The following is a 23,923-nucleotide window of genomic DNA, read 5'->3' as shown; positions in this document are numbered from 1 at the left end:
AGAAAGGGAACTGTTCTTTCACTATTTAAAATTAGATGAAGAAAAGATGGTCTTCTTTGAGCCCAATTCTTTTACCAAATTAAGACCCTCAAAATGAAATAAAAACGAACTCTTTATATTTAACTGGATTTTAAAGTTATTTATAAAATGAATATCTCAGAGGTTATCACTCATATTGAGATGAGTAAACACACTGTTTTATTGTATCAATTAATCACCCATTAGAACAGTGGTTGCTGGGGACCACTGGTGGTCTGTGAGAAAATTTTGGTGGTCCACAGAGAAATGTCACCCCCAGAGCACCCCCCAAAGCAATTAATCCAGGCTCTGCAGAAACACAAGGCTGCACCGCCCACATGGCCCATGGGAACACAAGGCTTGTGTCGCTTGCATTGTGAACAACACGAGGTAATGAGGGGAGGGGAGAAAGGGTGGAGGGGGGAACTTGCCCCACTTGCCTGGCCTGGCCACCGGGCTGCTTCTTTCCACTTCTTTCTTCTTCTGCTTTTGGCTGCACACAAGGAAAGCAGCAAAAGTCTTTCTTTCTTTCTCTCCCCCAAACTCTGCCAGAAATGAGTCTTTGGGACCCTGCAAGGCATCCTGCTCCAAGAGCTGCACTGGTGCGACAAGTCTCACAAAGACTCATTTCTGGCAGAGTTTGGGGGAGAGAAAGACTTTTGCTGCTTCTGCTGCTTTCCTTGCATGAAGCCAAAAGTCTCCCCCCACCCCCGCCCGGAGAATGGAGCTGGAGACAGTATCCTGCAATCTCAAATAAAGAATGATTGATTGGTAGGAAAACGGGATGAGGAATTTTCCTGCAGACTTTTGGGGGGATTTTCCCGGGGTCTCTGCTGCTTTCTGCAGAGACCCTGGGAAAACATCAGCAAGCCACCACCAGTCAAAATTCATATTAGTGGTCCATGGGATTTAAAATTATGAGTTTGGTGGTCCCTGAGGTCCAAAGGGTTGGTGACCCCTGCATTAGAAGACATATTTTACTATTATAAACCAAAAGCTGAAAAGCCACCTGACAGCAGACTACTGATACTATCAAGACACTGAGAAATTAGGCATATTTCTAGGATACCTATTTCTGATTATGGATTCACCTGTGGGGAAAATCGTGGCAGTACTATTTCAGAATCTATAGGAATGCCCAAAGGAAAACACAATTTTCCAAGGCAAATATGGGATGGAGGATGAATTACAGGTGAGTAAAAATTATTTAAATGTAGCTAACTAAATGTTGCTGGCTTGGAATATAACAGATCTTATTTGTCATTGCATACTAGAATTATCAACGCAATTATCAAATCATGTAAATTCTCAGATAAAGTGAGAGTAGGTAGGAGCTGTGTTTCCAAGACAACATATTGCCAGAAATATATAGCAAGACTGAAGCATTTTAGTTTACTCAATATATTTCCAGATTAAATGAAATTACCCCCTACATTAAAACAATAATGAAATGGTTAAATATTGCATGGATTTAGGCACAAATGAAAGGAATGAATAGACAAAATATGATGTTTAATAGTTTTATGTTGGGGAGTTTATTAGATGTTGTATTAAAATAAATGGAAATGCTTTCAAGTATATGCACTTACCCAATATAGATTCTCCAATCTATAACAGTATTAAAATTTCTCTGCTGGGTCAGTGATTCTTAAGCAATAATTCAGCCTAGGATGCTCACCAAACTTCATAAGTACCGTTTGTTTCTTCTGCTTTGCTTTTAAATGACTTTTTAAAAAGTGTTATGTCATTATAGAATATAAAAAACAATAAAAACTTTCCAAAATATCTAAAAGTTTGGAATTTATACAAGAAGTGAATACTTAAAATTCATTGTGCTTATGATATTCTTTTATCAAAATAGTTATATAAAATTGTAATTGTAATAACAATTGGGGGAAACACTGGCCTTGTTCACGAGAGACCCTGGAAGTAAGCAGGTCACATAAACTGGAAAAGTGGTTAGCACCCCAAACAATGAACCCTAATGGAATTCAATATGGCCCCAAACAGAGTCCGTTTGAGGCTAAATTCCTCCTGCCTTTAGATCATGTTCTCCTGACATCATGAAAAGAGGCTTAATACATACTTTGTACATTCTCTTTGACCTATGCTTTATTTATACAACAGAACTGTTACAACAGTATTGGATGATGCAGTGAGTTATATTTTGGCTGAGCAAAAAACACACAATCATATTATTGCCTCATAATTCTGATTTGCAAGGAGAATCAGTAGTTCTGATTTAGTCCTTAACACAAAACAAGCTAAGGGTGGAAATTTTGCTTGTAGCTGCTATCATTGGTAGAAATCCAGGTGTAAGATTTGCTTGTTCTTTAACAGGCTGAAATTCTCAATAATTCATACTGTATGTCCAAATCAGTGAATTAACTGAAGAAATTTTGACATTAGATATTTCACCTCACAAGATTATTATAATCAGAAGTGTAATTGTATAGTGGTTAATTAGTTTAAACTATCACAGCCAACTTCCCATGATTAGAACCTTGAAATTGTGAAATTATTTATATAACTGCATGATTTACAGTACTTGGTAAACAATTCTTTTTTCATAAATACCTATTTTAAGAAGGATTCTCTGTTGCATTTTGGCAGTAGATTAGCCTTTTTTCTTTAGAAACCCTTAAGTCACATACAAATGCATATTGAATAGTGATTTTTCAGAATATTATGTTAACTGTGGGACTAAAAGACACACTTTAATAAAACTTTGCAATGTTTAAATTGGATTTAACTTGAAATTCTCTTATATCAAGTCAGAGAAAATATTTCTTCAGTATTGCCTACACCAAGCAGAAACATCTGCAGGATCTGGACTTTGTGTATGCAAATTGTGTACTCTAACAAGGTATCACAACACTGTTTCAGGAATACAGATGTTCTAAACAAATTTGAGTTTCTAACGTACTGATGGTTTTATTAGGTACAAAGTATTCTCCTCCTTGAATTTATTTTAGGTCTGCTCTATGTCACATTAATGAAACATTATCTCCGCTGCTTTACAAAGTATAATGTGTTAACTTGCTTGGACTTAATTCATTCCAAGTTACTTTGACTAATAATTTATCTTGTAATACTAGCTCGATACACGTGCTTCGCTACTAAACTATGTGGTCTGGCTTAGTTTTTAGGGAGGAAAATAAAGGGGAAAAACTTGTGCCTCTGCCTATCAGCATCCATCAGTATTCATCTGGCTAGCATCCTATCAGTGTGTGAGAAAGTTGAGGGCTATTTGGAAACTGAAACAGTATTTGCTCCGTGAGCAAGGAGGAGACAGCAAAGAGCCTGGGTGTGCCTTAGCTGAACTGTTCTGTACTAAAGCTGCTTGGTGCTGTGAAACTAAAACTGAAACTCTTCTCCTCTGCTTGTGTTTTGTATTTGGAACAGATTTATTTTCAGGTGGGGAGGGGGAGTAAAACTCCTTAGCATCAGAGCGTGTTAATAATAATATATGAAATACTAATGTTCTGATGGTCATTTTGAAAAATCCTTTGTTAGTGAGAACCTAGAAGCCAAGAAGAACATACTTGCCAAGTTTGTAGGCTTTACAGTTCTGGAGATTTTGTGATGATGCATGAGTGATATTTTATTCGTATATGTATATGTATATGTATATGTATATGTATATATATGTATATATGTATATATATATATATATATATATATATATATATATATATATATATATATATATATATATATGTGTGTGTATATATATATATATATATATATATATATATATATATGTATATATATATATATATATATATATATATATATATATATATATATATATATATATATATATATATATATATATATATATATATATATATATATATAACGCCCACACAGCATGAATAAAAGAGATGACACCTCCCGCTTACCAGCCATTTGGAAACCCGCCCTCATGAACAGACGAGTACCCAACATGATAAATGACACCAGACCCACACCCATGAGGGCCACACAAGATGCCACCACCACACTTCCACGTAAAAATCAGACTCACACCCACACAGAAGATGAGACACGACCACAGACCAGAAGCCGCACTGCAGCTGCATCACTACCCACTTCAAACTCCTCTGAACCATACATGAAGCGAACTGACCCCCACCATGAAGATGTGGCACGACCACGAACTCGAAGCCAAACGAACACAGACCCAGGCCCCAAACTCAAAGCCATATTAAAAACCCAAAATGCTACATCACAGCCACCCGCTCAGGACATCACATCAGAAAACTCAAGAAATTACACCTCAAGAACTCAAGAAGTCACAACACAGCAAATGACCCAGGATATCACAGCACAAGACCAAGGATACCACAGCAATAAATCTCACAAGGTCATCACACAACCCATTACCCAAGCTGTTACTACACAGGAGGCTAATCGAAAAGAGATCAAAACACAAACGACCCAGGAGATTACAACGCAAGACCCAGGATACCACAACAAAAGAACTCACAAGCCCATCACACAACCCATTACCCAAGCCGTTAAAACACAAGAGGCTAACGACCCAGGAGATGACAGCACAAGATCCAGGATATCTCTACAACAAAAGGCCATTACACAGCCCATTATACCAACATCAACTCCATCAACCAATCAAGAGGCTGCAGCACAGCCAACCAGCCCAGCACACCATCCCCCACCACTTGTATATATAGAGAGATGGCAGCTCCGGTCACACACTGCTTGCACTGGCACTAAGCTGAAAGCACCAGCCTGAAGATGGCGAGTGGGACCTCGCCGAAACGTTGCCTAGATACTTCGAATCTTACGCGGGAGAAAACCCGAATAACCAAAGATACACACACACACACACACACACACACACACACACATATATATATATATATATATATATATATATATATATATATATATATATATATATATATATATACACATACATTACATACACACACACACACACACACACAGTATATATATACAGTATATATATACAGAGAGAGAGAGAGAGAGAGAGATTTTATTAATAGTATGCCTTATTTAGTACAAGTTATAAGTTGAAGTAGTGCAAACAAATAATTTAACTTCTCCCTTTTAAGATATGCAATGGGAGTCTCTTACAAAATGTACATGAATTCCCAATACATATTTTAAAGTATTAAACCATAACAAGGCTAAAATTTAAATTTACATAGGATGGGGTGCTTGCCTAGGTAGACAAATGCTTATTTAAAATATATATAATATAAAGTTTGTCAAATTGTTTTGATTGTTAATGAGATGAAATCATCAAAATGTTCAAGTGCATTGTAAGTAGGTGAAATTGATCAAAATGTGTCACACAGGTGACACACAGAAATTAACAGAAATCTATGCAAATCCTGTATATTCTGTATGGTATATTGTCTTCCAAACCTAATGTACAGTATTTCTCTGTCTATTTTCCTATTTTATTCTCTATTCCCTATTTTATTCCTATTATATTATCATACAATATAAACCATTTTACCACAACAGAAGAAAAAAGGCCAGGACTTTTTTTTTTTAAAAAAATCCATATGAACATTTAACGATCCTTAAAACCTGGCTCAAGTTTCTCACTTAATTGGTTGGCAAATCAGCTGCATCTACATTGTGGCCGAAGTTAAAAAAATCAATGCTCAGTTATTCTCGATTGCAACGCTACTTTTTGCTACTTCTGTTGCAGCCCTACTCCGCTTAGAAAGATTTATGCCACAAACCGCAGCTGAGGAACCACCTTTGTATTCTTAGCAGCACAGACACATTAGAGACGATACGACAAATATTTAGGGGGCACGAATTTATTTAGTCGGAAACTGAGCTGCGTTCAGGAAAAGTGAAAATGAAGGGAGAGCAACGAACAATTGGAAATGGATACCTGAACCTATTTCCTGCTCTCCCTTTCCAAAGGAAACAAAAGGGATTAAAAAAAAAAAAAAGCAAACAAACCCGAGTGCAACAACTTGTCCAGGGAAGTCGATCATGACTCCCGCCTCCCCCTCCCCTTTCCCGTTGCCTCAGATTCGCAGGAACAAGCAAAGCAAAGAGAAAACAAACGGGCCTCCGGAAGGGAAAGGGGGAAGAAAAGAGAATACCAGGGTTTTGGTTGTTTTTTTTAAGGCGAAGCGCCGAAAGGAAGCCTTTGAAGTCTTTCCACACCGCGCGAGGCCGGCACGCGCAATCGCGCCTGGAAAAACCCTACCGAGGAGGAGGAGAAACTTCCAGTAAAAACTTTTTTTGGGGAGGGAGGGGGGGAAAGGAGAAAGGACGGGAGACCCGACCCGCGCGCCTCCCAAAAAGCTGCTACTTGCAGGCGCGGGGCTGCTACGAAGCGGACCGAGAAGCGTCCCCCACTGCTTGGAAGCGGGCAGGATCATGCGGGGCCTAGCACTCTCCAGGCACCGTCGCCTCCGCGCAACATGAGTGGAGAGGGAAAGGCTCGGGGAGGAAAAGGAGGAAACGCTGGAAAGTCTCCTCACCTGCTGTCCGTAGGCCACTCCGGGGGAAACCGCCGAGCCCCCCCTGCCCTCCTCCTTGCAGGGGAGAGGGAGCTCTCGCTTCCGCTTCAGGACGAGCGGAGTTGGTCCGGCGGCGAGTCTCGCTGCTTGGAGGCGGGGGGGGAAGGGGGGGGGAGACGGGACGGGGACCCGTGTCTCTGCTTACTCCTCGGGCTCAGGTACAGTCCGACGTGCTCAGCCCTGCCACAACCGCCCCATAGCCTCCGGCCAGGGACTCCCGGGGAAACGGCGAGCCCAACCGTCGTCTCCAGAGGCTGTAACGCAAGCCCAGGCCGAGAGGAGAGGGAGGAGCCGGGATGCTCGCCTTTCCACACGCGCACCAGGAGGCGGGCGACGAGGCGTCGGGTCCCCTTCAAGGCAGCCCCAGTTCATCATCCCGACCTAACATGGCGGCCGCCGGAGACCCGAGGAGGGGGAGAGGGAGTTAGGGAGAGGGGGTGGCAGCGGCAGCTGTTGCTGAGAAGCAACTCCGGCTCTCCCGACGCGGCGGAGGCAGCTCCTACTTTCGTAGCTTCAGTTCGGCGAGTCTCGCCGACGACCAACAGCGCCCCCTTCCTCTGGGAGCCGGGAGCCCTGACCTCCCGTTCCCAGGGATGGGTGGGTGGGTGGAGGTCAGGACCGGCAGGCTGATGAAGGGAAATGGGAATTTCTTGAAAAAGAGAGTGGGCAGGGAGCAGGCGATTCTGAGGGACGAACCCTTCGAACTTTCTAGGACAGTTTCGTCCCCAGTAGCAGCAGGGTTAAACTTTTCATGTGCAAATGCTGCCCGTGTTAATCTACGCGAGCAGCTTTGCCGACGCGTGCTCTAAATCCATATTTCCACCGAGCGAGGGTGAGGGGTAGACTTGCTGAGAAAGTAAACTTAAATCTGGCTCGACAGCCTTGCCGAAGTTCGTTGAGCAGTGCCTTCCAGTGCAACTTGTTTTCGTCTAAAATTAGTCTGTAGAATAGAATGGATTTAAACAGTTTTAAATGATCTGGCCTTGGCTAGTCTAGCGAAGAGAAGGACCAGGGGAGACATGATAGCAGTCTTCCAATATTTGAGGGGCTGCCACAGAGAGGAAGGGGTCAATCTAGTTTCTAAAGCGCCTGTAGGCCAGACAAGGAATAATGGATGGAAACTGAACAAGGACAGATTCAACCTGGAAATGAGAAACTTTCTGACAGCGAGAACAATCAACCAATGGAACAGCTTGCCCTTGGAAGTTGTGGGAGAGCCATCACTTGAGACTTTCAAGAAGAGATTGGACTGCCATTTGTCAGAAATGGTGTAGGGTCTCCTGCTTGAGCGGCGGGTTGGACTAGATGACCTACAAGGTCCCTTCCAACTCTGATTATCTGTTATCTATTTAATAAAACAACATCTCTCTGACAGAATCGTCTTGCTTAACAATTGAATAATTATTTTCAACCTGAGACTTCCCAATAATGAACCTGAAGAATGTTCTTCCGTATTCCTTTCAAAGAATCAAAAACTATTCTGCCTGAAACAATATCAGCCACTAACTTATAAGCAATATTGCAAACAGTCTGCTAATGTGATGTAATTAGAGCCATTCCTCTTAGCGTTGTGCATTTTTTCTTCATTTGAAGAATGTTATGACAGCACAGTAGTTTTCCAATTATGATATATTTTTACACCATAAGTCTTAAGAGGTTAGGCTCTTCCCATAGTAGTAGATCTTTACGCTACCAATCAATATACTACTATTCTGTAATAGTATGGTAGTATGTTGGATGGTAGTGTAAACACCTACTAGTATGAGAGGAGCCTAACATTTTCTACAGACTGAAAATCTATTATAGGTCAATATAATTATACTACTGGTAGTTTTATCAGTTCATTTGAAAGGAAATTTAGGGCCAGGTGTTTCAATGCAATGATAATCAAGTGTGGTATGAGAATAAAGGAGATTTCTGAGAACCTTCAAAAATATTCTCCAATATTTAGGTGCAGTTATTGCTTCTCTTGTGTGCCCTAGGGCTCACACTAATTACTTTTCAAAATAGAAATTTTGTTAATGATTACAATTACAACAGACCCCTGTTTCAGGTGATACAAACTCTCTTGGGTAAAGGGACCTTCAAAACCTTTTGCAAGGATGTGCAGAAGAATTTGTTCAGCCTCTGACAGACAACATTGAGGAAGATTATATGACAGACCCTAGATGAAGTAAGTTATCTGGTTCCTTTTCCGTCAGATTTCAGATCTGGGTATGGAACAGAAATAGCAATAGCACTTACACTTATATACTGCTTCACAGTGTTTTTACAGCCTTCTCTAAGCATGGTTTACAGAGTCAGCATATTGCCCCCAGCAAACTGAGTTCTCATTTTACCTACCTTAAAAGGATGAAAGGCTGAGTCAACCTTGAGCCTGGTGAGGTTCGATCTGCCGAATTGCAGTCAGCTGGCAGTCAACAGAAGTAACCTGCAGTACTGCATTCTAACCACTGTGCCACCGTGGCTCTTATGGCATTGATCTTGCTTTTGTATGTATGATCTTGCTTTGGTATCATTTCTTGAATGGCAGGATGGTGGTCCTGCATCCATCTTTGCCTTACTTGATCTCTAAATACCATCAACCATGGTATCGTTCTGGACTGACAAAGGATTGAGGGTGGGTGTCACCATGTTGGGCTGGTTCACCTATTTTCTCTGGGGTCAGTTTTAGTCGTGATCGGGGAGGATAGATATTGCCCTTGGCTCTCTCCTATGTGGGGTGCTGCAGGGGCCATGGATGTACCCTCTCCTGTTCAACATCTGCATGAACTGCTGGGTGACCTTATACGTCACCAAGGTTTGAGGTATCATCAGTGTGTGTATCACCAGTATCCCTGATGTGATGATCCTGAATGTACCACAAATTTAACAAAAAACAAAACGTAAATAAATGTTCTTTAATGCCTTCAACTTGGCTTCACTATTCAATTGTTCACAGTTGGAGATTAAACTCTTTCCAAAATAACATTCCAATCGAAAGAAATACAGTCCAAATTCAAAGAGCAGATAATGAAGCAATAAAAAAACCAAAAACAAACTGCACTGCAGAAAGTTGCACGACAGACCAGGATAATTAATTAAAAACTTCAAGAATATAACCAGGTATAATCCGTTGGAAGAACGCCAACCAAGATAAACCTCATTCAGGAATAAAACACTCTTTTGTTTCAAGCGTTTGCTAGCATGCAGGTCCAAACTCTTATGCAGTTCTCACACCTGCATCCCATGAAGAGGATCAAGGCCCTCTCCTCCCGAGTAGACCACGTCTCTCCCTTATCCTCTCCTCCCTGCGTGCCCTAGGATGGATAGGGGATAGGCCTGGGTCCTCCTCTGCCTGCTCAGCTGGCCTCTGCCCTTCCCTAGCCTCCTCCACAACCTCTGGAGCGACCCTTCCATTTCCTGTTGGCTATTCCTCCTCTCCCTCAGAGTCAGTCTCCACCAGGGACATGTCACCTGGCAAATTAAGTGATGCAGTGTACATCCTATCCCAATGTTGGGGACTGTAAGAGTCTGGATGGAGAACAACAGGTTTCTACTGAACCCTGGCAAGATTGAACAGCTTTGGGCTTTGAGATACTGGTGTTGCACTGCCCAAACAATCTGGAGGTTGTCATGGACTCACAATTCCTGCTCAAGGAGCAGGTGGCAATTATGGCTAGGAGCAGGGGTGTGTTTTTACCGGTTCTGTACACCTCTGTAGAACCGGTAGCTCTGAAGAGCAGCAGACATAGAACCAGTTCTATGTCTGCTGATGTTTTTGCCCACCTGCCCACCCGGGCTGTTATCTGATCTTTATTTCCTGATTTTTCAACTTTAGCTGCTGAACGAGGCACAGCTGCAGTTTAAAAAGCAGGAAAAGAGGGCTGTTTCAAAGGCTGCTTCTTGGCAAGCAGTGTGCTAATGACGATTAACAGGCAGCTCATAGCGGGACAGGGAAGCTCATAAATCCCGAACCGGAGTTAACTCTGTCGTATCCCACCCCTGGCTAGGAGGAACTTTGCATAATCTCATACTATGTGCCAGTTACACCTTTCCTGGATCAAGGAAACCAACTGATGGCCACTCTTGCCCTGGCCACGTTCCAGTAGGACTGCTGGCAATGTGCTCAATATAAGGCTGCCCTTGAACAGTATTCAGAAACTTCAGCTGGTTCAAAACGCATTAAAGAGAGAAGATACATTTGTCTCTGGTAGTGCATATGTTGCACCTCTGTTGTGTGAGCTGCATTGCTTACTGGGTTGTTTCTGGATCCAATTCAAGATGCGGGTGTTTGAATTACTTTCTTAAAACATGGAATTTGATGTCTGATGAAAAGAGCTTTGGCTCTATTGAATCTGGGTCACAGCAAAGAGAATAATTATACAAAACCGGAAAGAAACTTATTCTTCTGAGTTTAAGGAATAGAGTTGATTTTATTATCTATTTCTGAAAAGCCATAATAGCTATTAATATTGATTTCCCCCCCCCCTTTCATTTATGTAGCATTTATATATTTACCCATCTCATAGAAATTACCCACTGTAGGTGTTGTGCAAAGATTAACAAAAGCTGAAAATTGAATATGACCCAACAAAAGAAAAATAAAAGTAAGGTGTTTCTGAACCTCAGCAACTTTTAAGATGCATGAACTTCAATTCCATATTCAATTCTGATTTTTTTTCTTCTTGAAAATATAATATCTCCTCAGTCCTTATATAGGAGATACAAAACAACAACAATCCACCTGTCTGGGTCAAGTGATTTTTTTGTCTCTCTTGTGTCTGGGTCAATCCAATTGGGCGCAGAAAAAAAAAGACCCTGTGATGCATCATCATATGACAGCAGCACGCATTGTGTCAGGACTATTTAAGATCAGTTTTGTGGCATCATATGCTTATTTATGTCTTGTTGATTTTTACTGGATTTATTCCAGATGTGTCTTTGCAGATTATTCTTTAGAACTCCTTTGTTATTATTTGAAATGAAAGTTAATATCACAGTTATGTCTAATATATTTTATAACAATTCTTCTGTTAACTTGATTGGGGGGAAAAAGAATTAACATGCTTTCTTTAATCCCTGGCAGCATCTGTTTCAGAATATTTGCTCCTTAAGTAAATAAAGTTTATGTGTGCTCTTCTAAGGCAGCGTTTTTTAAATGATAAAAAAAATCTCAAACTATTTTTAACCATAATATATACATGATTGAAAAGCATTTGTGCACCCTTGGTTATTAATTCTGTACCTTTGTCTTTCACATTTGTTTCATAAATAGTTATAGCAATAAGACGGATTACATTATATAAAGCAAATGTATTTCTGTTTGCTAATCTTTATCTCTTGATATCCCATCTCTGTTTGTTGGCACAAGAGTGTTGCTTATGGTTACTTAAAATAACTATTCCTTTGTTTAGGTTGTTTCTTGTCTTTCAGGGGCAGTAATACGATTGTCTTGCAGTTCTGTTAGGAATTGTATTGCACTGTATATGTTATCCATCTGGAACACATTTGTTTCCAAACAGTTTAAATAATAGAAATTAAATATTTGAAATTGCACTTCACATGTTTCAGTGATTTATAGTCAAATGTGCTAAAAATAGTAGAGCTTTTCTATTTTTTTTAACTAAAAAAAATATGTTGAATATAAATTATGAAAAAGATAACTATAGTGAGATGAATACCTTTCATGTTATTGCTAAGCTTCAAAATTTTACTATGTAAACAATTGCTCTTAACATTAAAGAAAAACAATGGAAGCAAGTTGAAATTTCTTTTCCCATACTTTGGTTCATGAGGTTATTTGGGTCATGGAGGTTTGAGAAATCCATTTGCCTCTTGGGATAGATTTGATTCCCTATCACTTCTTGCTTTTAAAAAAAGTGTTCAAATAGGCATTTAAAATAATTTCTGCTGAATTTGTTAAGCTAAATGTTGTCATTAAAGTTGTTGAGAAACTTAGTCTTCTGAAGGACTGAATTCCTTGGAATCCCTTACCATATGAACTATAGTGTCAAAATGTCTTTTTTTATCCAAATTCAGAGTTGCTAATATAAGCATGGATATGAATGCTGTGCTTCAAACATATATACTAAAAAGTTTCAAATAAACATCTTTATAGTATACAAAAAAGTGTGTTTCTGAAAACACAGGGCTTTTCTTACATTTTAATTTACCCAAAATATGCAGTAATAAAAAGAATTTTGTAGTTTTGCAAAAAATGATAAATGAAGAATGAGGGTAAAAGAAGATACTTCTTAAATGTTAAAATCTATATTTCTGTACCAGTTGTAAACATGGAGTCTTTCTTTTTGAAGTTAACCTCATTCTCAGAAGTAACAAATTCATGTATGAAAATATGTGTTTTAAAATTAATTTTAAGAGATGCACTATAAAATTAGGGTGTTTTTGACTTTTGATCCTTCAGTAGTTTGATGGGATTATTCATAGTTCCAGGTGACTATTGCTTGGCTAGATTCGACTTAAACAGGAATAGCATGTTGTGGTGTACCTAAAACCAGAAAGTTTCCATGTCTGACTGCATGTTTGACCTGCCCATAGCCTTCAAAATATTATTAGCGTTATGATGATTAAACATCTGCACTGTGTAGTTGGAAACAAGAATGAGAACAAGAGCAGTGTTCATAGATGCTCAGCCCTCATTGAGTAGGAATGCAACTACTGAGACAATCCGGGCTTCTCCAGGTTTTCCATATGTTCAAAATACTTGGGATTTGAATTTTCTAGGTTTTAAAGCAGAGTAACTTGTGATGCATGCTGCTTTTAGATCAACATCCAACTTTAGGGACCAATAAGCGAAAAGACATATCTCAATAGCATATCTCTGCAAAAATATTTAGACAATCTGTTGTTTCTGTCATGACTGCTGTACTATCTCTATGGTTTGTTACAAATTTACACTGTGCTTTCTTACAGGTTTGGGTTTCACTGCCTTCACATTAATTTCTCCACCATCACTTGATGTTACTGCTACCACAGCCTTACACATAATCTAGGTATTGCAGCTTTAGAAGTATTTGATTTATTTATTAAGTTTATTTGCTGCCCATCTTGCCTTGAAGTGGACAGCTTACATTAAAGTATCACTATATCCAATTACAATTTATCTAAATTAAATATTGTTCTGAATTTTGAAGTGCACCATTTCAGCTAAACTAGAGAACTATTTTTTTTTATTTCAAGGGGTTTTAATTACTCTCTTTTCTCTCAGCGAAATGTTAAAAAGTTATGATATTTATGTAGTTACTTACCAAGCACATATAGATTATATTAAAGTAACCGAAGTATCTTTACAATCCCCAAGGCATATCACAACTTTGGAGCAACCCTAATGTTTGGAAATTGAAAGTTGAAAAATTTGACACATTCTACTCTAGTGCATCCACATAGGAGAAGAAGTTGTACAGCAGCTAGGAATACTGCTAACTCCTCCATTCTAAGACTCACATTCCTTTCTCGTTATGTGACCCAGATCAGAGTTATTACTGAGGGCTGAGGGGAAAAAATCCAAGAATTGTGCTTTGCATTCTTTCCCTACATTGTTTATTGTAGTGTTCTTAATTAAGGGTTAATTCCTGATTGTACCTTGCCATATTTTCATTGCACTCTCTTCCACATGGATAAATGCTTATGTCTAACCTGCTTCTGGTTAGACAAAGGCAGCTAAGGAAAAGTCTAGCTTGTCAAAGAGATTAGGGTACAGAGAGCTTTCTTTAACCACTTGTAGTTAGATTGTTATTATTTTAATTCTGGTCCTCTGTATATAAGGACTAAATGCATGGGAAGCAAACAGAATAGCAGAAAAGCCGCTGTCTCTAATGATATCCAAAGACTGGGACAGTCCAAAGACTGGGATGAAGTCATTGTTTGGTCTACCAGAAGAAGGAAGAAATAAACCTAACCCTAACCCCAATAATGAGCAAAACACCCCACATGCTTAATAAAAGTTTTTCTTTCGTATTAGTGCAAATCAGATTCCGGTCTAATGCCTTTTTTATGGAAAACACTTGCAGCAGTTAGTATCAGTAGCACACATTTATATACAAATAGGCTTCATGTCCTAGTTGATTTTTGGAAATGCTATGCATGTATGTATTAAGATAAAGTGGTTTCATCTGCCACAGCTATTTTCATATTTGTTTCTTGATTATGCTGAATGTTGATGGTGGAAGAACAAGAAATGGCTGGGTTACCTGATGGAGAAGGAAACAGTACAAAGGAACAGAAAGGAAAGAAATAAGGTCAGAAGTACTCTCTCATTAGAGGAATCCCTATAGTCGGAGAGAGATAGAATTAATGTATGTAAATTGTAATAAACTGGTCTAAACATTTTAATTTGGAAATAGGAAATAGGTGAAATCAGTTACATGATGTGCATATTAGTTCACCTTTTAGATGTAAATATCATTGTCTGCAATCTCAAACCGTCTGGATTGCAGGATTAAAAAGAGTGGGTGGATGTTTTGGACTCTTTTTGATATTGTTTTACACATTCTAATAATCAGCTACTGATTACAGCTTTATTAGAAGCCAAAGTCAGCTTTTATAGGTTGCTCTTGTGACCATCTGTCACTGTATGAGTCCAAGTTACTACAACAAATTGAGATTTTCATTAGGATTTTCATAAACAGCTTTACTGAGAATAACTGACTTTTTGTGACTTTTAAGAAACATACCACATTTTTCTACTTCTCTGAGAGGCTTTTAGTTCAATATCTGATATTAATTTTATCCCAGCAAGAAAATTGGGTTTGATGTCTTATGGGCCTTTTCTACATACACACAATTTCTATTTTCAATTTGTGGTGATTTTATTTGATAAATGGTTATCTTCACCTTTTCATTTTGAAGAAACATTATGCTGCTGTCATGATCCTTGTTCCAGATCTTTCTCCACATTTTCATCCATTCAGTCCTAAATTGCCATTAAAGTTGCATTCTCTCAGGAATAGCTATATCAAACAAACACAGCAATAAACAATCTGAGTTTGGTTGTTTTCCTGCAGAGATTTCAATACTCAACTAGGTATCTCAGACAGCACCAAAATCTCCACAGTTCAACCTTATGCTACATTATCTTTTATTAATAAGCCTTATTTTGCGAGCTTGTTTTTTCTGTCCCAACTAAATTTTGTCCTTCCCATAATCAGAACCGTAGGCAACTTGTTCATCCAAGTTTTTGTGGCACAAACGAATGCCACATTTCCCAAAATGTTAGTTTATCATTTCAGTCCTAATACTTACCTGTAAAGAAATATATTTAAATATGTTAACTTATATTCAGCACTCTTTCTCTATTTTTCCTGGTGTTGCCATGTACACTGTAACCTCCTAAAAGTAAGTATGTTTTATTTATGGCCAACCCACCCCCCACCCCTGCCCAATAGCAACTGTCAAATGTAATCTAAAACAGTGATACAATGTTCTGGTTTTATAAAATGACTATATTGAATTTATGTTAATAATACTTATAGTCTGTTTGATCAATTTGATAATATTGACATTTTTTGAATTGTTGTAGAGCAGCGGTGTCAAACTCGATTTCAAGAGGGCCACATCAGGCTTGTGTTTGATCTCTGAGATGGGCATGGTCAGACTGGGTGTGGCCAGCTTAACATCACTCATGTCGGCGCCTGTGGTGGCCTAAGAAAGTTTGACAGGAATAATAATGTTTCTCTACAACAGGGCCGGGGACTGGATCCGGCCTGCAGGGTGCTTAGATTTAGCCTGCAGGGCCACCTTGGAAACAGTGAAGGCCCACAGTGCCTCGACCAGCAAAAATGGGCTCCCAAGCTCTATTTTCAGCTACAATGGCCTCCTGTGACCCTCTACCAATGAAAATGGAGCTCTGGAGGGTGGCCCTGAGCTCCGTTTTCACTGGGAGAGGGTTTCAGGAGACTGTTGCAGCTGAAAATGGAGTTGGGAGCCCGTTTTCACTGGCAGAGGCACTGTGGGCCAGTCCTTCACTGTTTCCAGGGTGGCCCTGCAGGCTAAATCTAAATCCTGCATGCTGGATCCAGCCCCCGGCCCTGTCGTAGAGAAACATTATTATTGCTGTCAAACTTTCTCAGGCTGCAAATTTCATAAAAAAATCCAGGAGCCTGGATCAAAAGTTGTTTGGGCTTCTGCATATTAGCTGACAAATGTCAACCTTTGCACTGTAGCGTAGAAAAATGGCAATGGAAGCAGTGGTGGGATTCACATTTTTTACTACTGGTTCTGTAGGCGTGGCTTGGTGGGTTGTGGCAAGGGAAAGATACCATAAAATCTCCAGTCACGGGTGGTATTTGCCAGTTCTCCGAACTACTCAAAATTTCTGATACCGGTTCTCCAGAACTGATCAGAACTTGCTGAATACCACCTCTGAATGGAAGCCTTTGTAGAGCAGAGTTGATATGGAAGTAGATGGATAAATATGCTTGGGGATTATTATTATTTTTTAGTCACCTGAAGATATGTTTTTTCCCCTTTATCTCATGCAGATATAATTTTTCCTCTCTCTTGCAGAACCCATTCAATTTCTTGTGGAACTTTGGGTTTCCATAAAGCCTATCTTAAAAAACCCTTATGTAATGAATGAAGGATCTCAGAGATGCATTATTGAAGTATTTGCAGTAAATAAATAATCCATATAATATAATCCATGTTACCCACTTCTCTGTTCATTACTGTATTTACAAATGTGAAGCAGAACACAACAATATCATAAAATAGAAAGTCAGTTCTGCGTTAGAGCAAACCACTGTCTAACCTTAGCTTAGAAAACTGACATCTGTTCGTTTCACATATACACAATTGATTCAGCTACCTTGAAGCCCTGCATCCCTCAAATGATTTTAAGAAAATTACAAATGCTGTTTCCATGTGACAAATTCCAAGGTTTTTAATAATATCTGATATTCTGTCCATAATCTAAAATTGGTCAGAGTGCCTTCTTTTTCATCTGTATGGGTAGGAAAACACCTTGGGAAGAGGTTTATGTCTGCCAACTTCATAACTGTGTGTATGATGTACAATAATTCTGTAAAAAAAGCCGGAGGAATCATTCTAAAGTTCTGATCATTCTTTTAGGCAAAATAACTAATTGTTCTAACCAATTGTTAGAAAAAAAGATAATACTGCTAAAAATCTTTCAGGTCTTCTCACTGGGATTACACTGTATCAGTCTGTCAGATTAATTTTCAAACAATGTTTTATGGTTTTAGCAAGATATATATTATTTAAATGAAAAAAATTGCCATTAATAAAATTGGCATTTCTAAAATAACATTTTCTGCCATTCTTACTGGTTTTTCATAGCACAATAAACAAAAATACATATTTAGAAATTTTTGTAACTGCAAATTTTTGATTTTAAGCTAGGATTTATTGTGGTTCATTTGGTTGCAATACAACAGGGCCATTTCTTGTAATTTCTGAGAGAGGCATAGATCAGAAGAATTAATTCATCTGCTGTTTAGAACATTACATTAAAAAAAGGAGAAACACATTTTTACAAATGATAAAAATATAAATTTGTTATTTGTTCAACAGGTTTTTTTTTTAAATAAAGATCCAGATAAGATAATCTAACATTTTTTAATCCCACTAAAAATAAAATAAAAAGAGGGCCTTTAAAACAGCAATGACATAGCACCATCTGTTGAATGGAAATGGAAATTAAAATCATTCATAGAGGAATCTCATCTTTGTACGCGTCTCTTTCTGCTTAAAATTGCAGTATTAAAATGCTTTTTATAAAACTTGTAGCTTTAGTGGGATTAAAAAATTATAAGGAAAAAAAATAGAATTATCCTAAAATAGAAAGTTAAAAGAATAATTTCCCTCCATTAAAAACAACAAACCTAAATTAGTATCATGAAGCATGAAAGCCAGACAACATATGGTCAGAAGACAAGTAGAGGCCCTTCGCCTGCCAGATGGCCATTAAGCTAAACAGAAACAAGTGGCTTAACATTTGTTTCACATTTGTCAAGAGTCAAATAAAAAGTGGTACACATACTTTGATCTCAACTTCCTCTCCCTGCCTCAAATCTGAAAACTTCAAGGGCAGGCACGGGCAGAATTTTGATGGCTGCAAATAATACTTAACATGATTCAGTGGACCAAGGGTGACAGTGTTGGGGCAATGCTATTAAGCATAAGCATGGGTTGCATCATGTTTTCCTCTTTGCATTTTTTTTTGGTGTGTGTGTGTGTGTGTGTGTGTGTGTGTGTGAGGCAGAATTGGGGAGCAGAACACTTTGCTTTCAAAACTAGGTTAAGCCCATTTCAGGGCTTACAGTAAAACTGGGGGAGGGGGTAAACTGTGTATTAACTTTCAGCAATAGTAGTCTTGAGTAGGCTCCAAGGGTTGCAGAAAGGCTTCTCATTGCCTATCTCTATATGAAGCAATATTTTATTTTTGTAGCAATAACTAACCTTTGGGATGATGTTAGAAGCCCATAACCTGGGCATGATGCAGTGAACTGTCAACATTGTTTGGAAGGTGTGTACAACTTTGACACACTAAGGGCTGATTTTACCACCTGGGTGGTGTGCTAACTGGTGTGCTCTATTTCCAAAAAGTAGATTGGCCAAAATTAAATGCTGTCTGTTTTTAATTCAATATAAACTTATAATAAATTAGTTAAAAGTAAATATGATTGGTCTTGAGCACTTTTCTCTTGCTTGGAAACATTACAGTTTCTTAGGAGCTGTAAGCCTTAATAATATATTAATCTGATTACTTTATGATGGTCAGAATAAAAGAAGGAACAGCATGTAATCATCTGTGATATAATGTAATATTATACACCTATAATATTTAATAATTATATTCTAATCTAGAGCAGAGGTGGGGAACTATGACCCTTTTTTGACTTGTGGACTTCAACTCCCAGCTGGCTTGGGAATTCTAGGAATCGAAGCCCACAAGTCATAAAAGGGCCATAGTTCCCCACCTCTGTTCTAGAAGATTTGGGATGAAAGCTGCCACCTGCAGTTCAGTGATTTGCCCACACAGAGGCATATTCCTAGACACCAGCAGTATCTAATGGGCTGGACCTCACAATCTTTTTCTGACTGCTCTATTTCTCAGGAAAGAACAATCTGCTTTTATACAGAACTATTAATACAACTACTACTACTACTACTACTACTACTACTACTACTACTAATAATAATAATAATAATAATAATAATAATAATAATAATAATAATAATTTTATTCACAAGGTGTTTTATTTGTATAGAAACTAATAATTAGATTTCTCCCAACGGTACATTTTTTAAAGTTTTAGTTTATTTTATTGTCATTGCACCTTGTACAAAAAAATTAAATGCCATTTTCAGTGTACATTATAACTATAAAAATAAAACACAGGCACACATCATTCACATTCTATACAATTGAATTGAAAACCCCTGATATTGCATTAATATTGCACTATACCAGGGGTGGGCAAACTACGGCCCGCGGGCCACATCTGGCCCATTGGTCTTTTTAATCTGGCCCGCCAAAGATTGGTACAGAATTAAGGTTTGATGTGAATGATTGAATGATTGCATTCATTTGATTTTGACTTGTAATGACAGGCATTTCGACACCAGGTGGCGGCCCGTCTGTCAAATTTTAAAAGTCAATGAGGCCCCCGAGCCAAAAAGTTTGCCCACCCCTGCACTATACAGTAGAGTTCAATATAGTTACTGCTCTGGGATAGAAGCTGTTTTTCAGCCTATTTGTCCTTGTTTTTATTATCCTGTACTGTCTGCTAGATTAGGGGTCACCAACTTTTTGGACCTCAAGGACCACCAAACTCATAATTTTAAATCCCATGGACCAGAGATCCTGGGAAAATCCCCAAAAAAAGTCTGCAAGAAAATTCCCCACCCCATTTTCCTACTGATCAATCATTCTTTATTTGGGATTTCAGGATACTGTCTCCAACTCTGTTCTCAGGGGGGAAGGGGAGAGAGAGAGACTTTTGGCCTCATGCAAGGAAAACAGTAGAAGCAGCAGAAGTCTTTCTTTCTCTCCCCCAAACTCCACCAGAAATGAGTCTTTGCTGCTTGCAGGGTCCCAAAGACTGATTTCTGGTGGAGTTTGGGAGAGAGAAAGAAAGATTTTTGCTGCTTTCTTTGTGTGCAGCCAAAAGCAGAAGAAAGAAGTGGAAAGAAGCAGCCCAGTGGCCATGCGAGGCACGTGGGGCAAGTGGGGCAAGTTCCCCCCACCGCCCTTTCCCCCTCCCCTCACTACCTCATGTTGTTCACAATGCAAGCATCACAAGTCTTGTGTTCCCATAGGCCATGTGGGCGGCACAGCCTTGTGTTCCCCTGCAGCCTGGATTAATTGCTTTAGGGGGTGCTTTGGGGGTGACATTTCTCTGCGAACCACCAAAATTTTCTCACGGACCACCAGTCATCCCAGGCCCACTGGTTGGCAACCACTGTGCTAGATGGTAATAGTTCAATAAAAGGGTGCCCAGGATGAGATGGATCTTTAAGAATGTTTTCAACTTTCTTAACTTCATTGGTATAACATATCAGTTTTATGGTGTTTTTTGTAAGCAGCATTAAAGGTATGCTGTAACAAAAAGATATATTTGGGTATGAATCCTGTTAAGTCTGGGCGGTGGGTCCCAAGGAGAGACGAGACTCGAACTAGTGACAACAGCTCTTTATTAGGAAACCAGATACTGAGACAAGACTCCCAGCCGAGGCAGCTCCTTTTATAGAGCTGGCTGCGGCTAGGCAGCCTATGACATGCATTTGAGCTTGCCGCGCTTGGTTTTACCCAATCGCGGCAGCCGAATAAGAACCAATCAGAACGCTTAGTTTTGTCCAATCACGGCCCGGCTTTTCCGGACCAATAGGAATGCAGGCCTACAAGCCTGCTAGTATGGAACAAATCCCAAATATATATATATAAGACCCCCTGCGATGCTTGGAAAGACAGAGCTATCAACAAATACTTCTAGAAGGACATGACTATTTTTGCAGAAATAACTGAAATAGTTTTATTATTACATCCGTGCATGTGTAGGAATGTCAGTAAATGCAAGAAAATGCAATAACAGTCCAAATGGAAGTGCATGGAAGTCTAAAGTCATAAATTCACTAGCTTACTGGGATTCATTTCTACATACATATTATTTCCTGAATGAGTTGCATCTTTCATGCAATCATAAATAATGATACAGACATCTTCAGAAACATTTCATGGACCAGGTACAGAGACAGACAAAAATCAGGCCTCTGTTGGGCATATCCTCTTCCTTAGAACAAGCTAATGAACCTCTACACTCAGATCAAGAAATGCAACCTAGGGCCAGTAAAAGCAGGACAGATGGAATCTTCAAACTTGAATATAGAATATTTTGTCCTGTCATTCCCCTGCACTGATGCCCTTCAGATCTCAGGGACACTAGTGGTATTCTGTGATGGGGTGCCTGCTTGCAAAGGAAGACAGAAACTGATCCTAATAAATCCAAATTGCTCTGCTTCACTTGCACCAGAATAGGGACTATAGGGCAGAGGTGGTATTCAGCCAGTTCTGACAGGTTCTGCAGAACCGGTAGCGGAAATTTTGAATAGTTCGGAGAACCGGTAAATACCTCTGGTTGGCCCCACCCCCATCTATTTGCTGCCTCCTGAGTCCCAGCTGATCGGATTCCCCATTTTGGAGAACAATCTATGAAGGATCACAAGCAAATTTGAGGGAGGGAATTAAAATTCTTGGGGTGGCCAGAAAGATTGAAATTTGAACAGCAGAAAGAATGGGTCTGAATCAGAGATGGTATTCAGCAGGTTCTGACCAGTTCTGCAGAACCGGTAGCGGAAATTTTGAGTAGTTTGGAGAACTGGCAAATACCACCTCTGACTGGCCCCTCCCCCATCTATTCTCTGCCTTCCATGTCCCAGCTGATTGGCTGGGTCTTCTTTTGTTGCCCTGCACAGGAGAATGGAGCTGGAAAGTGGGTTAGTGGGATGGATTTGGCAGTAACCTTCCCCCAGGAGTGTGGTGGAAATGGAGATTTTACAGTATCCTTCCCCTGCCACATCCACCAAGCCACACCCACCAAGCCATGCCCACAGAACCAGTAGTAAAAATTTTTGAATCCCACCACTGTCTGAATCCTAATGAAGGCAGGAGAGAAAGTGTCTTTGCTATGTCTGTTGCATGATTTACAAGGAGGAAAAAATATGACTAGGTCTGGGTCCAAGTAGAAGTTCCTGCACAAAAAAAGAAAAAGAAAAAAAAGTGAATGTATTAGCTACAAGGTCAATAGATTGCCTGGTAAGGCTGGTCTCCCTCATCTGCTTCTGCTGTCTTTGGCAGATGATGTTAAGGGACAGAGGAGAATAACTAGGAGGAAGAGCCACAACCAAGACAACAGTCAGATAAATGAAACATTTGGGCAAAAGTGTAGTATAGAATAGAATAACAGAGTTGGAAGGGACCTTGGAAGTCTTCTAGTCCAACCCCCTACTTAGGCAGGAAACCTGACACCACTTTAGACAAATGGTTATTCAACATCTTTTTAAAAACTTCCAGTGTTGGGGCATTCACAACTTCTGGAGGCAAATTGTTCCACTGATTAATTGTTCTAACTGTCAAGAAATTTCTCCTTAGTTCTAAGTTGCTTCTCTCCTTGATTAGTTTCCACCCATTGCTTCTTGTCCTCCCCTCAGGTGCTTTGGAGAATAGCTTGACTCCCTCTTCTTTGTGGCAGCCCCTGAGATTTTGGAACACTGCTATCATGTCTCTCCTCGTCCTTCTTTTCATTAGACTAGACACACCCAGTTCCTGCAACCGTTCTTCATATGTTTTAGCCTCCAGTCCCCTAATCACCTTTGTTGCTCTTGAGGTAGTTCACTGCATACTTCCCTCCATGTAGATGCAGTTCCATTAAGGACTACACGTTGAGTGCAGTTAGTCAGCCAGTTATGTATCCATCTGGTGGTGATGCTGTCTAGCCCACATTTTTCTGCTTTATCTAGTAACAGGTTAAGGTATACTTTATCAAATGCCTTACTAAAGTCCAAGTAAATTATATTGACAGCATTCCTCTGGTCAACTAATTTTGTCACTTTGTCAAAGAACGCAATAAGATTAATCTGGCATGATCTTTTTTAACAAATCCATGTTGACTTTTGGTTATTACTTTGTTTCTAGCTGTTTGCTGATTTGTTGCTTGATTATCTTTTCCAGAATCTTCCCTGGTATTGAGGTCAGGCTGATAGGTCTGTAGTTTCCTGGATCTATTTTTTCCCTTTTTTGAAGATGGAAACTACATCAGCTCTTTTCCAGTCCTCTGGCAGTTGCCCATTGCTTCAAGATCTTTGAAAGATATAGTTCAGTGCAGGGGTGGGATTCAAATTTT

The 23,923-nt window shown here is 39.4% G+C and overlaps 1 protein-coding gene across 1 annotated transcript in view; it reads right to left on the bottom strand.

Moving 5' to 3' along the window:
- Positions 1-7,100, bottom strand: part of YES1 (YES proto-oncogene 1, Src family tyrosine kinase) — a 42,094-nt gene extending 34,994 nt beyond the window's left edge. The window contains exon 1 of the mRNA XM_026670304.2: positions 6,522-7,100. The gene's annotated coding sequence lies outside the window, so the exon portion shown is untranslated. The remainder of the gene's footprint in view (positions 1-6,521) is intronic.
- Positions 7,101-23,923: the final 16,823 nt, after the last annotated feature.

Source organism: Notechis scutatus, chromosome 3 (genome assembly GCF_049901735.1).
Source record: "Notechis scutatus isolate UNSWTSFEM ecotype Mainland chromosome 3, rNotScu1.2, whole genome shotgun sequence".
Lineage (NCBI taxonomy): Eukaryota > Metazoa > Chordata > Lepidosauria > Squamata > Elapidae > Notechis > Notechis scutatus.
This window is presented reverse-complemented; position numbering and strand designations above follow the sequence as displayed.